Source organism: Rhinoderma darwinii, assembly GCF_050947455.1.
Source record: "Rhinoderma darwinii isolate aRhiDar2 chromosome 5 unlocalized genomic scaffold, aRhiDar2.hap1 SUPER_5_unloc_35, whole genome shotgun sequence".
NCBI classification, from domain to species: Eukaryota; Metazoa; Chordata; class Amphibia; order Anura; family Rhinodermatidae; genus Rhinoderma; species Rhinoderma darwinii.
In genome coordinates, this window is record NW_027461793.1 from 280,880 (window position 1) to 303,927 (window position 23,048).

General features: G+C 47.9%; 16 non-coding genes across 16 annotated transcripts; all 16 read right to left on the reverse strand.

Moving 5' to 3' along the window:
- Positions 1 to 265: 265 nt before the first annotated feature.
- LOC142690836 (U2 spliceosomal RNA) lies at positions 266 to 456 on the reverse strand. Its single transcript, XR_012859518.1, has one exon. It is a non-coding gene; the product is annotated as a U2 spliceosomal RNA (small nuclear RNA).
- A 1,288-nt stretch (positions 457 to 1,744) lies between these two features.
- Positions 1,745 to 1,935, reverse strand: LOC142690837 (U2 spliceosomal RNA). Its single transcript, XR_012859519.1, has one exon. It is a non-coding gene; the product is annotated as a U2 spliceosomal RNA (small nuclear RNA).
- A 1,284-nt stretch (positions 1,936 to 3,219) lies between these two features.
- On the reverse strand, positions 3,220 to 3,410 carry LOC142690838 (U2 spliceosomal RNA). The gene has a single exon (XR_012859520.1). It is a non-coding gene; the product is annotated as a U2 spliceosomal RNA (small nuclear RNA).
- Positions 3,411 to 4,698: 1,288 nt separating this feature from the next.
- Positions 4,699 to 4,889, reverse strand: LOC142690839 (U2 spliceosomal RNA). Its single transcript, XR_012859521.1, has one exon. It is a non-coding gene; the product is annotated as a U2 spliceosomal RNA (small nuclear RNA).
- A 1,264-nt stretch (positions 4,890 to 6,153) lies between these two features.
- LOC142690840 (U2 spliceosomal RNA) lies at positions 6,154 to 6,344 on the reverse strand. The gene has a single exon (XR_012859522.1). It is a non-coding gene; the product is annotated as a U2 spliceosomal RNA (small nuclear RNA).
- Positions 6,345 to 7,648: 1,304 nt separating this feature from the next.
- LOC142690841 (U2 spliceosomal RNA) lies at positions 7,649 to 7,839 on the reverse strand. The gene has a single exon (XR_012859523.1). It is a non-coding gene; the product is annotated as a U2 spliceosomal RNA (small nuclear RNA).
- Positions 7,840 to 9,120: 1,281 nt separating this feature from the next.
- On the reverse strand, positions 9,121 to 9,311 carry LOC142690844 (U2 spliceosomal RNA). Its single transcript, XR_012859525.1, has one exon. It is a non-coding gene; the product is annotated as a U2 spliceosomal RNA (small nuclear RNA).
- A 1,284-nt stretch (positions 9,312 to 10,595) lies between these two features.
- LOC142690845 (U2 spliceosomal RNA) lies at positions 10,596 to 10,786 on the reverse strand. The gene has a single exon (XR_012859526.1). It is a non-coding gene; the product is annotated as a U2 spliceosomal RNA (small nuclear RNA).
- Positions 10,787 to 12,082: 1,296 nt separating this feature from the next.
- Positions 12,083 to 12,273, reverse strand: LOC142690846 (U2 spliceosomal RNA). Its single transcript, XR_012859527.1, has one exon. It is a non-coding gene; the product is annotated as a U2 spliceosomal RNA (small nuclear RNA).
- A 1,268-nt stretch (positions 12,274 to 13,541) lies between these two features.
- Positions 13,542 to 13,732, reverse strand: LOC142690847 (U2 spliceosomal RNA). Its single transcript, XR_012859528.1, has one exon. It is a non-coding gene; the product is annotated as a U2 spliceosomal RNA (small nuclear RNA).
- A 1,292-nt stretch (positions 13,733 to 15,024) lies between these two features.
- On the reverse strand, positions 15,025 to 15,215 carry LOC142690848 (U2 spliceosomal RNA). Its single transcript, XR_012859529.1, has one exon. It is a non-coding gene; the product is annotated as a U2 spliceosomal RNA (small nuclear RNA).
- Positions 15,216 to 16,483: 1,268 nt separating this feature from the next.
- On the reverse strand, positions 16,484 to 16,674 carry LOC142690849 (U2 spliceosomal RNA). The gene has a single exon (XR_012859530.1). It is a non-coding gene; the product is annotated as a U2 spliceosomal RNA (small nuclear RNA).
- A 1,264-nt stretch (positions 16,675 to 17,938) lies between these two features.
- LOC142690850 (U2 spliceosomal RNA) lies at positions 17,939 to 18,129 on the reverse strand. The gene has a single exon (XR_012859531.1). It is a non-coding gene; the product is annotated as a U2 spliceosomal RNA (small nuclear RNA).
- A 1,304-nt stretch (positions 18,130 to 19,433) lies between these two features.
- LOC142690851 (U2 spliceosomal RNA) lies at positions 19,434 to 19,624 on the reverse strand. The gene has a single exon (XR_012859532.1). It is a non-coding gene; the product is annotated as a U2 spliceosomal RNA (small nuclear RNA).
- Positions 19,625 to 20,904: 1,280 nt separating this feature from the next.
- Positions 20,905 to 21,095, reverse strand: LOC142690852 (U2 spliceosomal RNA). The gene has a single exon (XR_012859533.1). It is a non-coding gene; the product is annotated as a U2 spliceosomal RNA (small nuclear RNA).
- A 1,264-nt stretch (positions 21,096 to 22,359) lies between these two features.
- On the reverse strand, positions 22,360 to 22,550 carry LOC142690854 (U2 spliceosomal RNA). The gene has a single exon (XR_012859534.1). It is a non-coding gene; the product is annotated as a U2 spliceosomal RNA (small nuclear RNA).
- Positions 22,551 to 23,048: the final 498 nt, after the last annotated feature.

Genomic DNA, 23,048 nt, shown 5'->3' on the forward strand with positions numbered 1-23,048 from the left:
TAAAAGGGAGGGCGGAGAGAAGACAAGGAAGGTGAATGAGGTGTTCCAATGTGAAATGCCGGAAACACAGAAACACAGACGACACACAACAAGAGGTGGCAATCTATTCATTAATTGCATTTAATCAATGAGCTCATTATCACTCATGCATTGTCCAACAGGTGTTGAAATAATGGGATTAAAAGGGGAGATCCCTTCAGAAAGACAGAAACAATAGCAAAGACAAAAAACACTTTTGGAATCTGCTTTTAGTCAACACATAAGGAAAGGGTGCACCGGTCCTGGAAATACTGCAATACCAGGTCAATGCGTGGAGTGGACAGAGCAAGCTCTATTTCCATCTCCCTGTTCTAAAAATCCATTTAATATATGGTCCCCAGATAGGGGACGTATCAGATATTAAACTGATAAGAACAGATACTACACTTGATCTTAGCCAAAAGGCCGAGAAGCGATAACCCGAACGGGCCGCGCGTTGCCCGAGCCTGCCCGATACTGCTGTTCAGCCCTTGCAGCGATTCAGCCTACTTCTAGGCAATTCCATGGGGCCCTGCAGGCTCACACACTCACAGCTACACGGGAGGTGAATAAAGGCCGGAGAGGAAGCCAGACAGGATTTGCTTCTTTTGCTTGCACCACAATGCAGTGCTGAAAGAGGAGGAATCTACATAAAAACGCCTTCCTGGCAACGCCCAAATGCCCTGCTGCCATGCAGATAAACACTGGCAGCGGCAGCAAGTGCATGCCCACAGCCACCCCTTGTTCCTTCACACCTTGTATCAGCTGTAATCCAGTCCAGTCCAGTGCTGCCTGCTGAGCAGCACTGACCAACACTGCCTGGGCCCAGGCTTTTATCTCTGAGGCCCCATTATGATGTCAGAAAGCTGGCTCTGGAATCCTGAGGGCTCCACTATGACACGTGCAAAGTTCCGTCTGAACTTTATATAAGACGGTGAGGCTCAGTCAGTCACTCAGTGTTGCCTGAGAGGGCAACACTGCAACAGCCGGCCGCCAGGCTGTCTTTTTTTTGCACAGCTAGTTGCCTCCAGGAGGCCACAAGAGGGAGACAAGGGACTGCAAAATGGAAAATAGGCATCCACCAACTTTACAGACAACTTCTCCTTGCTCCTACAACCTCCATCCTTGCACAGTTTGTTATTCTTCTAGGTAACATAGTAACAAATCCAAATTGCTGCTCTCTTTGTAGGCAAGCAAGGCTTTGTTGCAACTGCAATTCTTACTTCTTCTTGAAATGTAGGGACGACAGTACATTCCATCACATCCATCTAGTGTACACAGGTAGGTCCATTGTGGCGGGCAGGCGAGCGGGCGGGCTGCTTTATTGGCTGTTTGCTGTTCCCCTACTCCACTCCACTATTTGACTGTTGTGCTGCATCAATCAATCAATCAATCAATCAATCAATCAATCAATCAATCAATCAATCAGTGGCTGGCTCAGGTGCAGCTCTTTAACTTACCTAAAAGGGAGGGCGGAGAGAAGACAAGGAAGGTGAATGAGGTGTTCCAATGTGAAATGCCGGAAACACAGAAACACAGACGACACACAACAAGAGGTGGCAATCTATTCATTAATTGCATTTAATCAATGAGCTCATTATCACTCATGCATTGTCCAACAGGTGTTGAAATAATGGGATTAAAAGGGGAGATCCCTTCAGAAAGACAGAAACAATAGCAAAGACAAAAAACACTTTTGGAATCTGCTTTTAGTCAACACATAAGGAAAGGGTGCACCGGTCCTGGAAATACTGCAATACCAGGTCAATGCGTGGAGTGGACAGAGCAAGCTCTATTTCCATCTCCCTGTTCTAAAAATCCATTTAATATATGGTCCCCAGATAGGGGACGTATCAGATATTAAACTGATAAGAACAGATACTACACTTGATCTTAGCCAAAAGGCCGAGAAGCGATAACCCGAACGGGCCGCGCGTTGCCCGAGCCTGCCCGATACTGCTGTTCAGCCCTTGCAGCGATTCAGCCTACTTCTAGGCAATTCCATGGGGCCCTGCAGGCTCACACACTCACAGCTACACGGGAGGTGAATAAAGGCCGGAGAGGAAGCCAGACAGGATTTGCTTCTTTTGCTTGCACCACAATGCAGTGCTGAAAGAGGAGGAATCTACATAAAAACGCCTTCCTGGCAACGCCCAAATGCCCTGCTGCCATGCAGATAAACACTGGCAGCGGCAGCAAGTGCATGCCCACAGCCACCCCTTGTTCCTTCACACCTTGTATCAGCTGTAATCCAGTCCAGTCCAGTGCTGCCTGCTGAGCAGCACTGACCAACACTGCCTGGGCCCAGGCTTTTATCTCTGAGGCCCCATTATGATGTCAGAAAGCTGGCTCTGGAATCCTGAGGGCTCCACTATGACACGTGCAAAGTTCCGTCTGAACTTTATATAAGACGATGAGGCTCAGTCAGTCACTCAGTGTTGCCTGAGAGGGCAACACTGCAACAGCCGGCCGCCAGGCTGTCTTTTTTTTGCACAGCTAGTTGCCTCCAGGAGGCCACAAGAGGGAGACAAGGGACTGCAAAATGGAAAATAGGCATCCACCAACTTTACAGACAACTTCTCCTTGCTCCTACAACCTCCATCCTTGCACAGTTTGTTATTCTTCTAGGTAACATAGTAACAAATCCAAATTGCTGCTCTCTTTGTAGGCAAGCAAGGCTTTGTTGCAACTGCAATTCTTACTTCTTCTTGAAATGTAGGGATGACAGTACATTCCATCACATCCATCTAGTGTACACAGGTAGGTCCATTGTGGCGGGCAGGCGAGCGGGCGGGCTGCTTTATTGGCTGTTTGCTGTTCCCCTACTCCACTCCACTATTTGACTGTTGTGCTGCATCAATCAATCAATCAATCAATCAATCAATCAATCAATCAATCAATCAGTGGCTGGCTCAGGTGCAGCTCTTTAACTTACCTAAAAGGGAGGGCGGAGAGAAGACAAGGAAGGTGAATGAGGTGTTCCAATGTGAAATGCCGGAAACACAGAAACACAGACGACACACAACAAGAGGTGGCAATCTATTCATTAATTGCATTTAATCAATGAGCTCATTATCACTCATGCATTGTCCAACAGGTGTTGAAATAATGGGATTAAAAGGGGAGATCCCTTCAGAAAGACAGAAACAATAGCAAAGACAAAAAACACTTTTGGAATCTGCTTTTAGTCAACACATAAGGAAAGGGTGCACCGGTCCTGGAAATACTGCAATACCAGGTCAATGCGTGGAGTGGACAGAGCAAGCTCTATTTCCATCTCCCTGTTCTAAAAATCCATTTAATATATGGTCCCCAGATAGGGGACGTATCAGATATTAAACTGATAAGAACAGATACTACACTTGATCTTAGCCAAAAGGCCGAGAAGCGATAACCCGAACGGGCCGCGCGTTGCCCGAGCCTGCCCGATATTGCTGTTCAGCCCTTGCAGCGATTCAGCCTACTTCTAGGCAATTCCATGGGGCCCTGCAGGCTCACACACTCACAGCTACACGGGAGGTGAATAAAGGCCGGAGAGGAAGCCAGACAGGATTTGCTTCTTTTGCTTGCACCACAATGCAGTGCTGAAAGAGGAGGAATCTACATAAAAACGCCTTCCTGGCAACGCCCAAATGCCCTGCTGCCATGCAGATAAACACTGGCAGCGGCAGCAAGTGCATGCCCACAGCCACCCCTTGTTCCTTCACACCTTGTATCAGCTGTAATCCAGTCCAGTCCAGTGCTGCCTGCTGAGCAGCACTGACCAACACTGCCTGGGCCCAGGCTTTTATCTCTGAGGCCCCATTATGATGTCAGAAAGCTGGCTCTGGAATCCTGAGGGCTCCACTATGACACGTGCAAAGTTCCGTCTGAACTTTATATAAGACGGTGAGGCTCAGTCAGTCACTCAGTGTTGCCTGAGAGGGCAACACTGCAACAGCCGGCCGCCAGGCTGTCTTTTTTTTGCACAGCTAGTTGCCTCCAGGAGGCCACAAGAGGGAGACAAGGGACTGCAAAATGGAAAATAGGCATCCACCAACTTTACAGACAACTTCTCCTTGCTCCTACAACCTCCATCCTTGCACAGTTTGTTATTCTTCTAGGTAACATAGTAACAAATCCAAATTGCTGCTCTCTTTGTAGGCAAGCAAGGCTTTGTTGCAACTGCAATTCTTACTTCTTCTTGAAATGTAGGGACGACAGTACATTCCATCACATCCATCTAGTGTACACAGGTAGGTCCATTGTGGCGGGCAGGCGAGCGGGCGGGCTGCTTTATTGGCTGTTTGCTGTTCCCCTACTCCACTCCACTATTTGACTGTTGTGCTGCATCAATCAATCAATCAATCAATCAATCAATCAATCAATCAATCAATCAATCAGTGGCTGGCTCAGGTGCAGCTCTTTAACTTACCTAAAAGGGAGGGCGGAGAGAAGACAAGGAAGGTGAATGAGGTGTTCCAATGTGAAATGCCGGAAACACAGAAACACAGACGACACACAACAAGAGGTGGCAATCTATTCATTAATTGCATTTAATCAATGAGCTCATTATCACTCATGCATTGTCCAACAGGTGTTGAAATAATGGGATTAAAAGGGGAGATCCCTTCAGAAAGACAGAAACAATAGCAAAGACAAAAAACACTTTTGGAATCTGCTTTTAGTCAACACATAAGGAAAGGGTGCACCGGTCCTGGAAATACTGCAATACCAGGTCAATGCGTGGAGTGGACAGAGCAAGCTCTATTTCCATCTCCCTGTTCTAAAAATCCATTTAATATATGGTCCCCAGATAGGGGACGTATCAGATATTAAACTGATAAGAACAGATACTACACTTGATCTTAGCCAAAAGGCCGAGAAGCGATAACCCGAACGGGCCGCGCGTTGCCCGAGCCTGCCCGATACTGCTGTTCAGCCCTTGCAGCGATTCAGCCTACTTCTAGGCAATTCCATGGGGCCCTGCAGGCTCACACACTCACAGCTACACGGGAGGTGAATAAAGGCCGGAGAGGAAGCCAGACAGGATTTGCTTCTTTTGCTTGCACCACAATGCAGTGCTGAAAGAGGAGGAATCTACATAAAAACGCCTTCCTGGCAACGCCCAAATGCCCTGCTGCCATGCAGATAAACACTGGCAGCGGCAGCAAGTGCATGCCCACAGCCACCCCTTGTTCCTTCACACCTTGTATCAGCTGTAATCCAGTCCAGTCCAGTGCTGCCTGCTGAGCAGCACTGACCAACACTGCCTGGGCCCAGGCTTTTATCTCTGAGGCCCCATTATGATGTCAGAAAGCTGGCTCTGGAATCCTGAGGGCTCCACTATGACACGTGCAAAGTTCCGTCTGAACTTTATATAAGACGGTGAGGCTCAGTCAGTCACTCAGTGTTGCCTGAGAGGGCAACACTGCAACAGCCGGCCGCCAGGCTGTCTTTTTTTTGCACAGCTAGTTGCCTCCAGGAGGCCACAAGAGGGAGACAAGGGACTGCAAAATGGAAAATAGGCATCCACCAACTTTACAGACAACTTCTCCTTGCTCCTACAACCTCCATCCTTGCACAGTTTGTTATTCTTCTAGGTAACATAGTAACAAATCCAAATTGCTGCTCTCTTTGTAGGCAAGCAAGGCTTTGTTGCAACTGCAATTCTTACTTCTTCTTGAAATGTAGGGACGACAGTACATTCCATCACATCCATCTAGTGTACACAGGTTGGTCCATTGTGGCGGGCAGGCGCGCGGGCGGGCTGCTTTATTGGCTGTTTGCTGTTCCCCTACTCCACTCCACTATTTGACTGTTGTGCTGCATCAATCAATCAATCAATCAATCAATCAGTGGCTGGCTCAGGTGCAGCTCTTTAACTTACCTAAAAGGGAGGGCGGAGAGAAGACAAGGAAGGTGAATGAGGTGTTCCAATGTGAAATGCCGGAAACACAGAAACACAGACGACACACAACAAGAGGTGGCAATCTATTCATTAATTGCATTTAATCAATGAGCTCATTATCACTCATGCATTGTCCAACAGGTGTTGAAATAATGGGATTAAAAGGGGAGATCCCTTCAGAAAGACAGAAACAATAGCAAAGACAAAAAACACTTTTGGAATCTGCTTTTAGTCAACACATAAGGAAAGGGTGCACCGGTCCTGGAAATACTGCAATACCAGGTCAATGCGTGGAGTGGACAGAGCAAGCTCTATTTCCATCTCCCTGTTCTAAAAATCCATTTAATATATGGTCCCCAGATAGGGGACGTATCAGATATTAAACTGATAAGAACAGATACTACACTTGATCTTAGCCAAAAGGCCGAGAAGCGATAACCCGAACGGGCCGCGCGTTGCCCGAGCCTGCCCGATACTGCTGTTCAGCCCTTGCAGCGATTCAGCCTACTTCTAGGCAATTCCATGGGGCCCTGCAGGCTCACACACTCACAGCTACACGGGAGGTGAATAAAGGCCGGAGAGGAAGCCAGACAGGATTTGCTTCTTTTGCTTGCACCACAATGCAGTGCTGAAAGAGGAGGAATCTACATAAAAACGCCTTCCTGGCAACGCCCAAATGCCCTGCTGCCATGCAGATAAACACTGGCAGCGGCAGCAAGTGCATGCCCACAGCCACCCCTTGTTCCTTCACACCTTGTATCAGCTGTAATCCAGTCCAGTCCAGTGCTGCCTGCTGAGCAGCACTGACCAACACTGCCTGGGCCCAGGCTTTTATCTCTGAGGCCCCATTATGATGTCAGAAAGCTGGCTCTGGAATCCTGAGGGCTCCACTATGACACGTGCAAAGTTCCATCTGAACTTTATATAAGACGGTGAGGCTCAGTCAGTCACTCAGTGTTGCCTGAGAGGGCAACACTGCAACAGCCGGCCGCCAGGCTGTCTTTTTTTTGCACAGCTAGTTGCCTCCAGGAGGCCACAAGAGGGAGACAAGGGACTGCAAAATGGAAAATAGGCATCCACCAACTTTACAGACAACTTCTCCTTGCTCCTACAACCTCCATCCTTGCACAGTTTGTTATTCTTCTAGGTAACATAGTAACAAATCCAAATTGCTGCTCTCTTTGTAGGCAAGCAAGGCTTTGTTGCAACTGCAATTCTTACTTCTTCTTGAAATGTAGGGACGACAGTACATTCCATCACATCCATCTAGTGTACACAGGTAGGTCCATTGTGGCGGGCAGGCGAGCGGGCGGGCTGCTTTATTGGCTGTTTGCTGTTCCCCTACTCCACTCCACTATTTGACTGTTGTGCTGCATCAATCAATCAATCAATCAATCAATCAATCAATCAATCAATCAATCAATCAATCAATCAATCAATCAGTGGCTGGCTCAGGTGCAGCTCTTTAACTTACCTAAAAGGGAGGGCGGAGAGAAGACAAGGAAGGTGAATGAGGTGTTCCAATGTGAAATGCCGGAAACACAGAAACACAGACGACACACAACAAGAGGTGGCAATCTATTCATTAATTGCATTTAATCAATGAGCTCATTATCACTCATGCATTGTCCAACAGGTGTTGAAATAATGGGATTAAAAGGGGAGATCCCTTCAGAAAGACAGAAACAATAGCAAAGACAAAAAACACTTTTGGAATCTGCTTTTAGTCAACACATAAGGAAAGGGTGCACCGGTCCTGGAAATACTGCAATACCAGGTCAATGCGTGGAGTGGACAGAGCAAGCTCTATTTCCATCTCCCTGTTCTAAAAATCCATTTAATATATGGTCCCCAGATAGGGGACGTATCAGATATTAAACTGATAAGAACAGATACTACACTTGATCTTAGCCAAAAGGCCGAGAAGCGATAACCCGAACGGGCCGCGCGTTGCCCGAGCCTGCCCGATACTGCTGTTCAGCCCTTGCAGCGATTCAGCCTACTTCTAGGCAATTCCATGGGGCCCTGCAGGCTCACACACTCACAGCTACACGGGAGGTGAATAAAGGCCGGAGAGGAAGCCAGACAGGATTTGCTTCTTTTGCTTGCACCACAATGCAGTGCTGAAAGAGGAGGAATCTACATAAAAACGCCTTCCTGGCAACGCCCAAATGCCCTGCTGCCATGCAGATAAACACTGGCAGCGGCAGCAAGTGCATGCCCACAGCCACCCCTTGTTCCTTCACACCTTGTATCAGCTGTAATCCAGTCCAGTCCAGTGCTGCCTGCTGAGCAGCACTGACCAACACTGCCTGGGCCCAGGCTTTTATCTCTGAGGCCCCATTATGATGTCAGAAAGCTGGCTCTGGAATCCTGAGGGCTCCACTATGACACGTGCAAAGTTCCGTCTGAACTTTATATAAGATGGTGAGGCTCAGTCAGTCACTCAGTGTTGCCTGAGAGGGCAACACTGCAACAGCCGGCCGCCAGGCTGTCTTTTTTTTGCACAGCTAGTTGCCTCCAGGAGGCCACAAGAGGGAGACAAGGGATTGCAAAATGGAAAATAGGTATCCACCAACTTTACAGACAACTTCTCCTTGCTCCTACAACCTCCATCCTTGCACAGTTTGTTATTCTTCTAGGTAACATAGTAACAAATCCAAATTGCTGCTCTCTTTGTAGGCAAGCAAGGCTTTGTTGCAACTGCAATTCTTACTTCTTCTTGAAATGTAGGGACGACAGTACATTCCATCACATCCATCTAGTGTACACAGGTAGGTCCATTGTGGCGGGCAGGCGAGCGGGCGGGCTGCTTTATTGGCTGTTTGCTGTTCCCCTACTCCACTCCACTATTTGACTGTTGTGCTGCATCAATCAATCAATCAATCAATCAATCAATCAATCAATCAATCAGTGGCTGGCTCAGGTGCAGCTCTTTAACTTACCTAAAAGGGAGGGCGGAGAGAAGACAAGGAAGGTGAATGAGGTGTTCCAATGTGAAATGCCGGAAACACAGAAACACAGACGACACACAACAAGAGGTGGCAAATCTATTCATTAATTGCATTTAATCAATGAGCTCATTATCACTCATGCATTGTCCAACAGGTGTTGAAATAATGGGATTAAAAGGGGAGATCCCTTCAGAAAGACAGAAACAATAGCAAAGACAAAAAACACTTTTGGAATCTGCTTTTAGTCAACACATAAGGAAAGGGTGCACCGGTCCTGGAAATACTGCAATACCAGGTCAATGCGTGGAGTGGACAGAGCAAGCTCTATTTCCATCTCCCTGTTCTAAAAATCCATTTAATATATGGTCCCCAGATAGGGGACGTATCAGATATTAAACTGATAAGAACAGATACTACACTTGATCTTAGCCAAAAGGCCGAGAAGCGATAACCCGAACGGGCCGCGCGTTGCCCGAGCCTGCCCGATACTGCTGTTCAGCCCTTGCAGCGATTCAGCCTACTTCTAGGCAATTCCATGGGGCCCTGCAGGCTCACACACTCACAGCTACACGGGAGGTGAATAAAGGCCGGAGAGGAAGCCAGACAGGATTTGCTTCTTTTGCTTGCACCACAATGCAGTGCTGAAAGAGGAGGAATCTACATAAAAACGCCTTCCTGGCAACGCCCAAATGCCCTGCTGCCATGCAGATAAACACTGGCAGCGGCAGCAAGTGCATGCCCACAGCCACCCCTTGTTCCTTCACACCTTGTATCAGCTGTAATCCAGTCCAGTCCAGTGCTGCCTGCTGAGCAGCACTGACCAACACTGCCTGGGCCCAGGCTTTTATCTCTGAGGCCCCATTATGATGTCAGAAAGCTGGCTCTGGAATCCTGAGGGCTCCACTATGACACGTGCAAAGTTCCGTCTGAACTTTATATAAGACGGTGAGGCTCAGTCAGTCACTCAGTGTTGCCTGAGAGGGCAACACTGCAACAGCCGGCCGCCAGGCTGTCTTTTTTTTGCACAGCTAGTTGCCTCCAGGAGGCCACAAGAGGGAGACAAGGGACTGCAAAATGGAAAATAGGCATCCACCAACTTTACAGACAACTTCTCCTTGCTCCTACAACCTCCATCCTTGCACAGTTTGTTATTCTTCTAGGTAACATAGTAACAAATCCAAATTGCTGCTCTCTTTGTAGGCAAGCAAGGCTTTGTTGCAACTGCAATTCTTACTTCTTCTTGAAATGTAGGGACGACAGTACATTCCATCACATCCATCTAGTGTACACAGGTAGGTCCATTGTGGCGGGCAGGCGAGCGGGCGGGCTGCTTTATTGGCTGTTTGCTGTTCCCCTACTCCACTCCACTATTTGACTGTTGTGCTGCATCAATCAATCAATCAATCAATCAATCAATCAATCAATCAATCAATCAGTGGCTGGCTCAGGTGCAGCTCTTTAACTTACCTAAAAGGGAGGGCGGAGAGAAGACAAGGAAGGTGAATGAGGTGTTCCAATGTGAAATGCCGGAAACACAGAAACACAGACGACACACAACAAGAGGTGGCAATCTATTCATTAATTGCATTTAATCAATGAGCTCATTATCACTCATGCATTGTCCAACAGGTGTTGAAATAATGGGATTAAAAGGGGAGATCCCTTCAGAAAGACAGAAACAATAGCAAAGACAAAAAACACTTTTGGAATCTGCTTTTAGTCAACACATAAGGAAAGGGTGCACCGGTCCTGGAAATACTGCAATACCAGGTCAATGCGTGGAGTGGACAGAGCAAGCTCTATTTCCATCTCCCTGTTCTAAAAATCCATTTAATATATGGTCCCCAGATAGGGGACGTATCAGATATTAAACTGATAAGAACAGATACTACACTTGATCTTAGCCAAAAGGCCGAGAAGCGATAACCCGAACGGGCCGCGCGTTGCCCGAGCCTGCCCGATACTGCTGTTCAGCCCTTGCAGCGATTCAGCCTACTTCTAGGCAATTCCATGGGGCCCTGCAGGCTCACACACTCACAGCTACACGGGAGGTGAATAAAGGCCGGAGAGGAAGCCAGACAGGATTTGCTTCTTTTGCTTGCACCACAATGCAGTGCTGAAAGAGGAGGAATCTACATAAAAACGCCTTCCTGGCAACGCCCAAATGCCCTGCTGCCATGCAGATAAACACTGGCAGCGGCAGCAAGTGCATGCCCACAGCCACCCCTTGTTCCTTCACACCTTGTATCAGCTGTAATCCAGTCCAGTCCAGTGCTGCCTGCTGAGCAGCACTGACCAACACTGCCTGGGCCCAGGCTTTTATCTCTGAGGCCCCATTATGATGTCAGAAAGCTGGCTCTGGAATCCTGAGGGCTCCACTATGACACGTGCAAAGTTCCGTCTGAACTTTATATAAGACGGTGAGGCTCAGTCAGTCACTCAGTGTTGCCTGAGAGGGCAACACTGCAACAGCCGGCCGCCAGGCTGTCTTTTTTTTGCACAGCTAGTTGCCTCCAGGAGGCCACAAGAGGGAGACAAGGGACTGCAAAATGGAAAATAGGCATCCACCAACTTTACAGACAACTTCTCCTTGCTCCTACAACCTCCATCCTTGCACAGTTTGTTATTCTTCTAGGTAACATAGTAACAAATCCAAATTGCTGCTCTCTTTGTAGGCAAGCAAGGCTTTGTTGCAACTGCAATTCTTACTTATTCTTGAAATGTAGGGACGACAGTACATTCCATCACATCCATCTAGTGTACACAGGTAGGTCCATTGTGGCGGGCAGGCGAGCGGGCGGGCTGCTTTATTGGCTGTTTGCTGTTCCCCTACTCCACTCCACTATTTGACTGTTGTGCTGCATCAATCAATCAATCAATCAATCAATCAATCAATCAATCAATCAATCAATCAATCAATCAGTGGCTGGCTCAGGTGCAGCTCTTTAACTTACCTAAAAGGGAGGGCGGAGAGAAGACAAGGAAGGTGAATGAGGTGTTCCAATGTGAAATGCCGGAAACACAGAAACACAGACGACACACAACAAGAGGTGGCAATCTATTCATTAATTGCATTTAATCAATGAGCTCATTATCACTCATGCATTGTCCAACAGGTGTTGAAATAATGGGATTAAAAGGGGAGATCCCTTCAGAAAGACAGAAACAATAGCAAAGACAAAAAACACTTTTGGAATCTGCTTTTAGTCAACACATAAGGAAAGGGTGCACCGGTCCTGGAAATACTGCAATACCAGGTCAATGCGTGGAGTGGACAGAGCAAGCTCTATTTCCATCTCCCTGTTCTAAAAATCCATTTAATATATGGTCCCCAGATAGGGGACGTATCAGATATTAAACTGATAAGAACAGATACTACACTTGATCTTAGCCAAAAGGCCGAGAAGCGATAACCCGAACGGGCCGCGCGTTGCCCGAGCCTGCCCGATACTGCTGTTCAGCCCTTGCAGCGATTCAGCCTACTTCTAGGCAATTCCATGGGGCCCTGCAGGCTCACACACTCACAGCTACACGGGAGGTGAATAAAGGCCGGAGAGGAAGCCAGACAGGATTTGCTTCTTTTGCTTGCACCACAATGCAGTGCTGAAAGAGGAGGAATCTACATAAAAACGCCTTCCTGGCAACGCCCAAATGCCCTGCTGCCATGCAGATAAACACTGGCAGCGGCAGCAAGTGCATGCCCACAGCCACCCCTTGTTCCTTCACACCTTGTATCAGCTGTAATCCAGTCCAGTCCAGTGCTGCCTGCTGAGCAGCACTGACCAACACTGCCTGGGCCCAGGCTTTTATCTCTGAGGCCCCATTATGATGTCAGAAAGCTGGCTCTGGAATCCTGAGGGCTCCACTATGACACGTGCAAAGTTCCGTCTGAACTTTATATAAGACGGTGAGGCTCAGTCAGTCACTCAGTGTTGCCTGAGAGGGCAACACTGCAACAGCCGGCCGCCAGGCTGTCTTTTTTTTGCACAGCTAGTTGCCTCCAGGAGGCCACAAGAGGGAGACAAGGGACTGCAAAATGGAAAATAGGCATCCACCAACTTTACAGACAACTTCTCCTTGCTCCTACAACCTCCATCCTTGCACAGTTTGTTATTCTTCGAGGTAACATAGTAACAAATCCAAATTGCTGCTCTCTTTGTAGGCAAGCAAGGCTTTGTTGCAACTGCAATTCTTACTTCTTCTTGAAATGTAGGGACGACAGTACATTCCATCACATCCATCTAGTGTACACAGGTAGGTCCATTGTGGCGGGCAGGCGAGCGGGCGGGCTGCTTTATTGGCTGTTTGCTGTTCCCCTACTCCACTCCACTATTTGACTGTTGTGCTGCATCAATCAATCAATCAATCAATCAATCAATCAGTGGCTGGCTCAGGTGCAGCTCTTTAACTTACCTAAAAGGGAGGGCGGAGAGAAGACAAGGAAGGTGAATGAGGTGTTCCAATGTGAAATGCCGGAAACACAGAAACACAGACGACACACAACAAGAGGTGGCAATCTATTCATTAATTGCATTTAATCAATGAGCTCATTATCACTCATGCATTGTCCAACAGGTGTTGAAATAATGGGATTAAAAGGGGAGATCCCTTCAGAAAGACAGAAACAATAGCAAAGACAAAAAACACTTTTGGAATCTGCTTTTAGTCAACACATAAGGAAAGGGTGCACCGGTCCTGGAAATACTGCAATACCAGGTCAATGCGTGGAGTGGACAGAGCAAGCTCTATTTCCATCTCCCTGTTCTAAAAATCCATTTAATATATGGTCCCCAGATAGGGGACGTATCAGATATTAAACTGATAAGAACAGATACTACACTTGATCTTAGCCAAAAGGCCGAGAAGCGATAACCCGAACGGGCCGCGCGTTGCCCGAGCCTGCCCGATACTGCTGTTCAGCCCTTGCAGCGATTCAGCCTACTTCTAGGCAATTCCATGGGGCCCTGCAGGCTCACACACTCACAGCTACACGGGAGGTGAATAAAGGCCGGAGAGGAAGCCAGACAGGATTTGCTTCTTTTGCTTGCACCACAATGCAGTGCTGAAAGAGGAGGAATCTACATAAAAACGCCTTCCTGGCAACGCCCAAATGCCCTGCTGCCATGCAGATAAACACTGGCAGCGGCAGCAAGTGCATGCCCACAGCCACCCCTTGTTCCTTCACACCTTGTATCAGCTGTAATCCAGTCCAGTCCAGTGCTGCCTGCTGAGCAGCACTGACCAACACTGCCTGGGCCCAGGCTTTTATCTCTGAGGCCCCATTATGATGTCAGAAAGCTGGCTCTGGAATCCTGAGGGCTCCACTATGACACGTGCAAAGTTCCGTCTGAACTTTATATAAGACGGTGAGGCTCAGTCAGTCACTCAGTGTTGCCTGAGAGGGCAACACTGCAACAGCCGGCCGCCAGGCTGTCTTTTTTTTGCACAGCTAGTTGCCTCCAGGAGGCCACAAGAGGGAGACAAGGGACTGCAAAATGGAAAATAGGCATCCACCAACTTTACAGACAACTTCTCCTTGCTCCTACAACCTCCATCCTTGCACAGTTTGTTATTCTTCTAGGTAACATAGTAACAAATCCAAATTGCTGCTCTCTTTGTAGGCAAGCAAGGCTTTGTTGCAACTGCAATTCTTACTTCTTCTTGAAATGTAGGGACGACAGTACATTCCATCACATCCATCTAGTGTACACAGGTAGGTCCATTGTGGCGGGCAGGCGAGCGGGCGGGCTGCTTTATTGGCTGTTTGCTGTTCCCCTACTCCACTCCACTATTTGACTGTTGTGCTGCATCAATCAATCAATCAATCAATCAATCAATCAATCAATCAATCAATCAATCAATCAGTGGCTGGCTCAGGTGCAGCTCTTTAACTTACCTAAAAGGGAGGGCGGAGAGAAGACAAGGAAGGTGAATGAGGTGTTCCAATGTGAAATGCCGGAAACACAGAAACACAGACGACACACAACAAGAGGTGGCAATCTATTCATTAATTGCATTTAATCAATGAGCTCATTATCACTCATGCATTGTCCAACAGGTGTTGAAATAATGGGATTAAAAGGGGAGATCCCTTCAGAAAGACAGAAACAATAGCAAAGACAAAAAACACTTTTGGAATCTGCTTTTAGTCAACACATAAGGAAAGGGTGCACCGGTCCTGGAAATACTGCAATACCAGGTCAATGCGTGGAGTGGACAGAGCAAGCTCTATTTCCATCTCCCTGTTCTAAAAATCCATTTAATATATGGTCCCCAGATAGGGGACGTATCAGATATTAAACTGATAAGAACAGATACTACACTTGATCTTAGCCAAAAGGCCGAGAAGCGATAACCCGAACGGGCCGCGCGTTGCCCGAGCCTGCCCGATACTGCTGTTCAGCCCTTGCAGCGATTCAGCCTACTTCTAGGCAATTCCATGGGGCCCTGCAGGCTCACACACTCACAGCTACACGGGAGGTGAATAAAGGCCGGAGAGGAAGCCAGACAGGATTTGCTTCTTTTGCTTGCACCACAATGCAGTGCTGAAAGAGGAGGAATCTACATAAAAACGCCTTCCTGGCAACGCCCAAATGCCCTGCTGCCATGCAGATAAACACTGGCAGCGGCAGCAAGTGCATGCCCACAGCCACCCCTTGTTCCTTCACACCTTGTATCAGCTGTAATCCAGTCCAGTCCAGTGCTGCCTGCTGAGCAGCACTGACCAACACTGCCTGGGCCCAGGCTTTTATCTCTGAGGCCCCATTATGATGTCAGAAAGCTGGCTCTGGAATCCTGAGGGCTCCACTATGACACGTGCAAAGTTCCGTCTGAACTTTATATAAGACGGTGAGGCTCAGTCAGTCACTCAGTGTTGCCTGAGAGGGCAACACTGCAACAGCCGGCCGCCAGGCTGTCTTTTTTTTGCACAGCTAGTTGCCTCCAGGAGGCCACAAGAGGGAGACAAGGGACTGCAAAATGGAAAATAGGCATCCACCAACTTTACAGACAACTTCTCCTTGCTCCTACAACCTCCATCCTTGCACAGTTTGTTATTCTTCTAGGTAACATAGTAACAAATCCAAATTGCTGCTCTCTTTGTAGGCAAGCAAGGCTTTGTTGCAACTGCAATTCTTACTTCTTCTTGAAATGTAGGGACGACAGTACATTCCATCACATCCATCTAGTGTACACAGGTAGGTCCATTGTGGCGGGCAGGCGAGCGGGCGGGCTGCTTTATTGGCTGTTTGCTGTTCCCCTACTCCACTCCACTATTTGACTGTTGTGCTGCATCAATCAATCAATCAATCAATCAATCAATCAGTGGCTGGCTCAGGTGCAGCTCTTTAACTTACCTAAAAGGGAGGGCGGAGAGAAGACAAGGAAGGTGAATGAGGTGTTCCAATGTGAAATGCCGGAAACACAGAAACACAGACGACACACAACAAGAGGTGGCAATCTATTCATTAATTGCATTTAATCAATGAGCTCATTATCACTCATGCATTGTCCAACAGGTGTTGAAATAATGGGATTAAAAGGGGAGATCCCTTCAGAAAGACAGAAACAATAGCAAAGACAAAAAACACTTTTGGAATCTGCTTTTAGTCAACACATAAGGAAAGGGTGCACCGGTCCTGGAAATACTGCAATACCAGGTCAATGCGTGGAGTGGACAGAGCAAGCTCTATTTCCATCTCCCTGTTCTAAAAATCCATTTAATATATGGTCCCCAGATAGGGGACGTATCAGATATTAAACTGATAAGAACAGATACTACACTTGATCTTAGCCAAAAGGCCGAGAAGCGATAACCCGAACGGGCCGCGCGTTGCCCGAGCCTGCCCGATACTGCTGTTCAGCCCTTGCAGCGATTCAGCCTACTTCTAGGCAATTCCATGGGGCCCTGCAGGCTCACACACTCACAGCTACACGGGAGGTGAATAAAGGCCGGAGAGGAAGCCAGACAGGATTTGCTTCTTTTGCTTGCACCACAATGCAGTGCTGAAAGAGGAGGAATCTACATAAAAACGCCTTCCTGGCAACGCCCAAATGCCCTGCTGCCATGCAGATAAACACTGGCAGCGGCAGCAAGTGCATGCCCACAGCCACCCCTTGTTCCTTCACACCTTGTATCAGCTGTAATCCAGTCCAGTCCAGTGCTGCCTGCTGAGCAGCACTGACCAACACTGCCTGGGCCCAGGCTTTTATCTCTGAGGCCCCATTATGATGTCAGAAAGCTGGCTCTGGAATCCTGAGGGCTCCACTATGACACGTGCAAAGTTCCGTCTGAACTTTATATAAGACGGTGAGGCTCAGTCAGTCACTCAGTGTTGCCTGAGAGGGCAACACTGCAACAGCCGGCCGCCAGGCTGTCTTTTTTTTGCACAGCTAGTTGCCTCCAGGAGGCCACAAGAGGGAGACAAGGGACTGCAAAATGGAAAATAGGCATCCACCAACTTTACAGACAACTTCTCCTTGCTCCTACAACCTCCATCCTTGCACAGTTTGTTATTCTTCTAGGTAACATAGTAGCAAATCCAAATTGCTGCTCTCTTTGTAGGCAAGCAAGGCTTTGTTGCAACTGCAATTCTTACTTCTTCTTGAAATGTAGGGACGACAGTACATTCCATCACATCCATCTAGTGTACACAGGTAGGTCCATTGTGGCGGGCAGGCGAGCGGGCGGGCTGCTTTATTGGCTGTTTGCTGTTCCCCTACTCCACTCCACTATTTGACTGTTGTGCTGCATCAATCAATCAATCAATCAATCAATCAGTGGCTGGCTCAGGTGCAGCTCTTTAACTTACCTAAAAGGGAGGGCGGAGAGAAGACAAGGAAGGTGAATGAGGTGTTCCAATGTGAAATGCCGGAAACACAGAAACACAGACGACACACAACAAGAGGTGGCAATCTATTCATTAATTGCATTTAATCAATGAGCTCATTATCACTCATGCATTGTCCAACAGGTGTTGAAATAATGGGATTAAAAGGGGAGATCCCTTCAGAAAGACAGAAACAATAGCAAAGACAAAAAACACTTTTGGAATCTGCTTTTAGTCAACACATAAGGAAAGGGTGCACCGGTCCTGGAAATACTGCAATACCAGGTCAATGCGTGGAGTGGACAGAGCAAGCTCTATTTCCATCTCCCTGTTCTAAAAATCCATTTAATATATGGTCCCCAGATAGGGGACGTATCAGATATTAAACTGATAAGAACAGATACTACACTTGATCTTAGCCAAAAGGCCGAGAAGCGATAACCCGAACGGGCCGCGCGTTGCCCGAGCCTGCCCGATACTGCTGTTCAGCCCTTGCAGCGATTCAGCCTACTTCTAGGCAATTCCATGGGGCCCTGCAGGCTCACACACTCACAGCTACACGGGAGGTGAATAAAGGCCGGAGAGGAAGCCAGACAGGATTTGCTTCTTTTGCTTGCACCACATTGCAGTGCTGAAAGAGGAGGAATCTACATAAAAACGCCTTCCTGGCAACGCCCAAATGCCCTGCTGCCATGCAGATAAACACTGGCAGCGGCAGCAAGTGCATGCCCACAGCCACCCCTTGTTCCTTCACACCTTGTATCAGCTGTAATCCAGTCCAGTCCAGTGCTGCCTGCTGAGCAGCACTGACCAACACTGCCTGGGCCCAGGCTTTTATCTCTGAGGCCCCATTATGATGTCAGAAAGCTGGCTCTGGAATCCTGAGGGCTCCACTATGACACGTGCAAAGTTCCGTCTGAACTTTATATAAGACGGTGAGGCTCAGTCAGTCACTCAGTGTTGCCTGAGAGGGCAACACTGCAACAGCCGGCCGCCAGGCTGTCTTTTTTTTGCACAGCTAGTTGCCTCCAGGAGGCCACAAGAGGGAGACAAGGGACTGCAAAATGGAAAATAGGCATCCACCAACTTTACAGACAACTTCTCCTTGCTCCTACAACCTCCATCCTTGCACAGTTTGTTATTCTTCTAGGTAACATAGTAACAAATCCAAATTGCTGCTCTCTTTGTAGGCAAGCAAGGCTTTGTTGCAACTGCAATTCTTACTTCTTCTTGAAATGTAGGGACGACAGACAGTACATTCCATCACATCCATCTAGTGTACACAGGTAGGTCCATTGTGGCGGGCAGGCGAGCGGGCGGGCTGCTTTATTGGCTGTTTGCTGTTCCCCTACTCCACTCCACTATTTGACTGTTGTGCTGCATCAATCAATCAATCAATCAATCAATCAATCAATCAATCAATCAATCAATCAATCAATCAATCAGTGGCTGGCTCAGGTGCAGCTCTTTAACTTACCTAAAAGGGAGGGCGGAGAGAAGACAAGGAAGGTGAATGAGGTGTTCCAATGTGAAATGCCGGAAACACAGAAACACAGACGACACACAACAAGAGGTGGCAATCTATTCATTAATTGCATTTAATCAATGAGCTCATTATCACTCATGCATTGTCCAACAGGTGTTGAAATAATGGGATTAAAAGGGGAGATCCCTTCAGAAAGACAGAAACAATAGCAAAGACAAAAAACACTTTTGGAATCTGCTTTTAGTCAACACATAAGGAAAGGGTGCACCGGTCCTGGAAATACTGCAATACCAGGTCAATGCGTGGAGTGGACAGAGCAAGCTCTATTTCCATCTCCCTGTTCTAAAAATCCATTTAATATATGGTCCCCAGATAGGGGACGTATCAGATATTAAACTGATAAGAACAGATACTACACTTGATCTTAGCCAAAAGGCCGAGAAGCGATAACCCGAACGGGCCGCGCGTTGCCCGAGCCTGCCCGATACTGCTGTTCAGCCCTTGCAGCGATTCAGCCTACTTCTAGGCAATTCCATGGGGCCCTGCAGGCTCACACACTCACAGCTACACGGGAGGTGAATAAAGGCCGGAGAGGAAGCCAGACAGGATTTGCTTCTTTTGCTTGCACCACAATGCAGTGCTGAAAGAGGAGGAATCTACATAAAAACGCCTTCCTGGCAACGCCCAAATGCCCTGCTGCCATGCAGATAAACACTGGCAGCGGCAGCAAGTGCATGCCCACAGCCACCCCTTGTTCCTTCACACCTTGTATCAGCTGTAATCCAGTCCAGTCCAGTGCTGCCTGCTGAGCAGCACTGACCAACACTGCCTGGGCCCAGGCTTTTATCTCTGAGGCCCCATTATGATGTCAGAAAGCTGGCTCTGGAATCCTGAGGGCTCCACTATGACACGTGCAAAGTTCCGTCTGAACTTTATATAAGACGGTGAGGCTCAGTCAGTCACTCAGTGTTGCCTGAGAGGGCAACACTGCAACAGCCGGCCGCCAGGCTGTCTTTTTTTTGCACAGCTAGTTGCCTCCAGGAGGCCACAAGAGGGAGACAAGGGACTGCAAAATGGAAAATAGGCATCCACCAACTTTACAGACAACTTCTCCTTGCTCCTACAACCTCCATCCTTGCACAGTTTGTTATTCTTCTAGGTAACATAGTAACAAATCCAAATTGCTGCTCTCTTTGTAGGCAAGCAAGGCTTTGTTGCAACTGCAATTCTTACTTCTTCTTGAAATGTAGGGACGACAGTACATTCCATCACATCCATCTAGTGTACACAGGTAGGTCCATTGTGGCGGGCAGGCGAGCGGGCGGGCTGCTTTATTGGCTGTTTGCTGTTCCCCTACTCCACTCCACTATTTGACTGTTGTGCTGCATCAATCAATCAATCAATCAATCAATCAATCAATCAATCAATCAGTGGCTGGCTCAGGTGCAGCTCTTTAACTTACCTAAAAGGGAGGGCGGAGAGAAGACAAGGAAGGTGAATGAGGTGTTCCAATGTGAAATGCCGGAAACACAGAAACACAGACGACACACAACAAGAGGTGGCAATCTATTCATTAATTGCATTTAATCAATGAGCTCATTATCACTCATGCATTGTCCAACAGGTGTTGAAATAATGGGATTAAAAGGGGAGATCCCTTCAGAAAGACAGAAACAATAGCAAAGACAAAAAACACTTTTGGAATCTGCTTTTAGTCAACACATAAGGAAAGGGTGCACCGGTCCTGGAAATACTGCAATACCAGGTCAATGCGTGGAGTGGACAGAGCAAGCTCTATTTCCATCTCCCTGTTCTAAAAATCCATTTAATATATGGTCCCCAGATAGGGGACGTATCAGATATTAAACTGATAAGAACAGATACTACACTTGATCTTAGCCAAAAGGCCGAGAAGCGATAACCCGAACGGGCCGCGCGTTGCCCGAGCCTGCCCGATACTGCTGTTCAGCCCTTGCAGCGATTCAGCCTACTTCTAGGCAATTCCATGGGGCCCTGCAGGCTCACACACTCACAGCTACACGGGAGGTGAATAAAGGCCGGAGAGGAAGCCAGACAGGATTTGCTTCTTTTGCTTGCACCACAATGCAGTGCTGAAAGAGGAGGAATCTACATAAAAACGCCTTCCTGGCAACGCCCAAATGCCCTGCTGCCATGCAGATAAACACTGGCAGCGGCAGCAAGTGCATGCCCACAGCCACCCCTTGTTCCTTCACACCTTGTATCAGCTGTAATCCAGTCCAGTCCAGTGCTGCCTGCTGAGCAGCACTGACCAACACTGCCTGGGCCCAGGCTTTTATCTCTGAGGCCCCATTATGATGTCAGAAAGCTGGCTCTGGAATCCTGAGGGCTCCACTATGACACGTGCAAAGTTCCGTCTGAACTTTATATAAGACGGTGAGGCTCAGTCAGTCACTCAGTGTTGCCTGAGAGGGCAACACTGCAACAGCCGGCCGCCAGGCTGTCTTTTTTTTGCACAGCTAGTTGCCTCCAGGAGGCCACAAGAGGGAGACAAGGGACTGCAAAATGGAAAATAGGCATCCACCAACTTTACAGACAACTTCTCCTTGCTCCTACAACCTCCATCCTTGCACAGTTTGTTATTCTTCTAGGTAACATAGTAACAAATCCAAATTGCTGCTCTCTTTGTAGGCAAGCAAGGCTTTGTTGCAACTGCAATTCTTACTTCTTCTTGAAATGTAGGGACGACAGTACATTCCATCACATCCATCTAGTGTACACAGGTAGGTCCATTGTGGCGGGCAGGCGAGCGGGCGGGCTGCTTTATTGGCTGTTTGCTGTTCCCCTACTCCACTCCACTATTTGACTGTTGTGCTGCATCAATCAATCAATCAATCAATCAATCAGTGGCTGGCTCAGGTGCAGCTCTTTAACTTACCTAAAAGGGAGGGCGGAGAGAAGACAAGGAAGGTGAATGAGGTGTTCCAATGTGAAATGCCGGAAACACAGAAACACAGACGACACACAACAAGAGGTGGCAATCTATTCATTAATTGCATTTAATCAATGAGCTCATTATCACTCATGCATTGTCCAACAGGTGTTGAAATAATGGGATTAAAAGGGGAGATCCCTTCAGAAAGACAGAAACAATAGCAAAGACAAAAAACACTTTTGGAATCTGCTTTTAGTCAACACATAAGGAAAGGGTGCACCGGTCCTGGAAATACTGCAATACCAGGTCAATGCGTGGAGTGGACAGAGCAAGCTCTATTTCCATCTCCCTGTTCTAAAAATCCATTTAATATATGGTCCCCAGATAGGGGACGTATCAGATATTAAACTGATAAGAACAGATACTACACTTGATCTTAGCCAAAAGGCCGAGAAGCGATAACCCGAACGGGCCGCGCGTTGCCCGAGCCTGCCCGATACTGCTGTTCAGCCCTTGCAGCGATTCAGCCTACTTCTAGGCAATTCCATGGGGCCCTGCAGGCTCACACACTCACAGCTACACGGGAGGTGAATAAAGGCCGGAGAGGAAGCCAGACAGGATTTGCTTCTTTTGCTTGCACCACAATGCAGTGCTGAAAGAGGAGGAATCTACATAAAAACGCCTTCCTGGCAACGCCCAAATGCCCTGCTGCCATGCAGATAAACACTGGCAGCGGCAGCAAGTGCATGCCCACAGCCACCCCTTGTTCCTTCACACCTTGTATCAGCTGTAATCCAGTCCAGTCCAGTGCTGCCTGCTGAGCAGCACTGACCAACACTGCCTGGGCCCAGGCTTTTATCTCTGAGGCCCCATTATGATGTCAGAAAGCTGGCTCTGGAATCCTGAGGGCTCCGTCTGAACTTTATATAAGACGGTGAGGCTCAGTCAGTCACTCAGT